Below are 3,221 nucleotides of genomic sequence, written 5' to 3'. Positions count from 1 at the left end.
AGGTCCCTTCGATAGCTCAGCTGGTAGAGCGGAGGACTGTAGAGGCCGCGCCCCGCGGGAATCCTTAGGTCGCTGGTTCGATTCCGGCTCGCAGGGGAAGCTTAAATTTTTCTGGCCGCTGGGTGAGGGACCCGAGTGCGGCTTCGCTCCCTCTCAAGACTACGCTCCTAGAGCCGTTTCAAACACGTGTGGTACACAAGCAATTCACTTTTATTTTTTTCTTTTTCTTTTTTTTTTTTTTCCTCGGGGGAAACAAAAAAAAGAAAATAACTCAAAGAGGTGGCTGCCCTGCAGTAAATACTGAAATCCGTGTTGCAGCAATGCTTTTGGAATGCTTTGTTGTTTTCCGTAATAGTATTGGTTATTACCTTTAATAAAACTGTAATTAATTATTATTTAATGAGATTTAATAACTAATATATTATCATAATCACGGAATTGCTAGGATTGGACGGGACCTCTGGAGACCCCTCTGCTGAGGTCGAGTCACCTAGAGCAGGTTCCACAGGAATGCATCCAGGTGTTTTGAATGTCTCCAGAGAGGGAGATTCCATGACCTCCCTGGGCAGCCTGTTCCAATGCTCTGCCACCCTCAGTGTAAGGAAGTTCTTCCTCATGCTGAGCTGGAATTTCTGGTGCTTTAGTTTATGGCCATTGCTCCTTGTCCTGTCACTGGCCACCGCTGAAAAGAGTCTGGCACCATCCTTGTGGCACCCACCTCTGAGATACTTATATGCCTTAATGAGTCCTCTCTCAATTTAATAATTTATATTTGGCATTCTCCTATGTGAAGCAAAAAAAAATAAGCATTTTTAGCTCACTTTTAGCTAGTTTTGTTAGATCTTTTTTTCCATGGTGATCCTTAGTGTTCAGCTCTGAACAGTCTCTCCTTGTTTTGCATGTTGCTTTATGTGATACCAAACAATCCATATAAACTGTGATGCCAGATAATCCTTATAAATGAGGGCTGTGAGCAGCCTGGCTGATAAGAGTGGATAGAAGTCCCCACAGTCTCTTGACTTAAGGCAACAGATATGATGTTTGGTCCTTTGGATGTGCCAAAAAGGGAGACATGGGATGTTCTAGCAGAATGTGGAGCAGAGGGAGAGGGGTCATAGAGGTCCTTATACAGAAGGGGTTTAATGCAGGCAGATGTAGGCTTGCTTAGGACGTAGTTAATAGGAGAGTCAGCACTCATACTCTGCTTTTTTCTCTCTTGTGTTCTATTGTTTCCTTTTTCCTTCAAGTCTTTTCCATTACAGGTGCTACGTGGGGTGCAGAAAAACGTGCTTGGCAACAGCTCCTGGCTTGGAGAGAGTAAACGTGTCTGAAAGTGTCCAAATCTGTCTGCATAGCAGGGGGAGAATGGAAGTGAAGTTTTCTCCTTCAACAGAACCCCGAGTGAGTCCTCTCTCTGTGTGGGAGTGTTTCTCTGAGGTAGATTTCAGATATGAGAGCAAGGAACCCCACTCTGTGGGAATATAGTACAAGCAAGATTATCAGCAGGGAAACGGATTTATGAAGTTCAGGAGTCAGACCTGCACACTGCTTCTCTTTGTGCATTACATCCCTGGCCACAGATACCTCTTTATTAATTAGTATGCTTTTGTTGATGTGTATGGACACACACACAGATATCAGCAACAACCTTTTCTCCCTTCTCTTCCATCATGGTGCAGTGTATCCCTCTCAGGAGTTGTCCCATGAGGAACCCAGGCATGAAAACCTGCCTTTTAGGGAACAGAGGCATCTTGGTGAGGACAAATTGAGAAAAGACATCCATTTCCTTAGCTGTCTGTTATCCACACAAGTTTGTATTCACTAGCAGTCAAATCTGAATCCACAGTCCAAAAGGACATCCCTGTGCCATTCCCTGGTGTGGGACAGGGCACAGACTCTATCCAGGGCCAAAGATTTATTTTATTCCCAAAATTCACCCCTTCCTATATAAACTTTTCCAAACTCCTTTGTTCCTTTTCACTGATTCAGTGGCAACTCTTTTCATTTCTCCTAAAGGATAGCTCAAAAATAAAAGCATACACAGGCTTTCTTCTGGAGAAGCGATAATCTCCTTTCTCCCTCTATATCCATCTCTAAGACTTTTTTTCTCTCCCACCCACTCAGAAAGATTTGACGAGTGCATTTCTGTGTAAGAGTGTAATACCCCTGAAGGAGAATGAAAGCCGGGAAAGAAAAAAAAACAAACCCAAAAACCCTCACAAAATGTAGGACTCAGGTCCTACAGGACTTACTTTATGCTAAGCAACTATTCTGCCTCTTGAGCTACAGCCTGTTACATTCATGTGACTGGCTCAGCTTCCCACTCTTCTAGGACATGCTCATGGATCTAAAGGTACTAAATGTTTTTCACTACAGTAGCAAACTGTTCAGTGTTTGCTTGATGGTGTAACTTGTGAAATACTTCATTTAGGTGCAGGTTATTAGTGACAGTCACCTGCAAGTGCATGATTATATTCGTATCCAGCAAGGGCCAATAATGAGCTGTGTGGGTACAGTCTATTCAATCATTTGTATCACTTAATAATGAAAGATGCCAGAGATTATAAACACCCCAATCATACAACATTTCACTCTGATACACCAGGTTTATTATTGGAGTAGGGCACCTCAGGCAAACAGAGGGATGAGGTGTTTTTAAATAGCCTGATGTGTACAGGGGGGACTTCTGCTCCAACAGAAAGGAAATTTTCAGGTCCTGTCTTGTATGAAAAGGTTCGTTTGTGTTTCAAACAAAAGCTGTCCCTTTTGCTGGAGAGAGCGAAAACAGAATAAATCTCATGGGAGTATGAGGGTAAAAAGTTTCAGTCTGCCTGAAGGATTTCAAAGGAAAGATGGTGAAAATGTTCCTGCACAACAAGGTGCTTCCTGATGCATTCAGTCTGAGATATGTGGCACATGCGTAGACAAGATGTTCTGCTGATTGCAAAGATGGGAAAACACTGGAAACAAGAGAACATTTTCCTGATTTCTTTAGTACCTGAAACTTTATTATTCCTTTACTGAGGTACTCTTTGTTGGTGAATCTATTTTGAATATTGTAAACACATGCTTCTTTTTGTACCTACTCTTCACGTGACCTAAGCGGGATTTCAGGGTCACCCAGCTATCACTCAGCTATCAGCAGCTCTCTCAGCTCTCATCCTGAGCACTTAGACATGATTCTTATCTCCTCAGGACATTCCCCTTCCCCGTTTCAGCAG

At 43.0% G+C, this 3,221-nt stretch overlaps 1 non-coding gene across 1 annotated transcript; it reads left to right on the top strand.

Moving 5' to 3' along the window:
* The first annotated feature begins 5 nt into the window (after positions 1-5).
* Positions 6-96, top strand: TRNAY-GUA. Its single transcript is given in 2 exon segments — positions 6-42; positions 61-96. It is a non-coding gene; the product is annotated as a tRNA-Tyr (tRNA).
* The last annotated feature ends 3,125 nt before the right edge of the window (positions 97-3,221 follow it).

The sequence above is a fragment of the Corvus brachyrhynchos genome, unplaced genomic scaffold (genome assembly GCF_000691975.1).
Source record: "Corvus brachyrhynchos isolate BGI_N302 unplaced genomic scaffold, ASM69197v1 scaffold961, whole genome shotgun sequence".
In the NCBI taxonomy this organism is placed as follows: domain Eukaryota; kingdom Metazoa; phylum Chordata; class Aves; order Passeriformes; family Corvidae; genus Corvus; species Corvus brachyrhynchos.
Note: the sequence above shows the minus strand (reverse complement) of the source record. Positions and strands in the feature narration are given on the sequence as shown.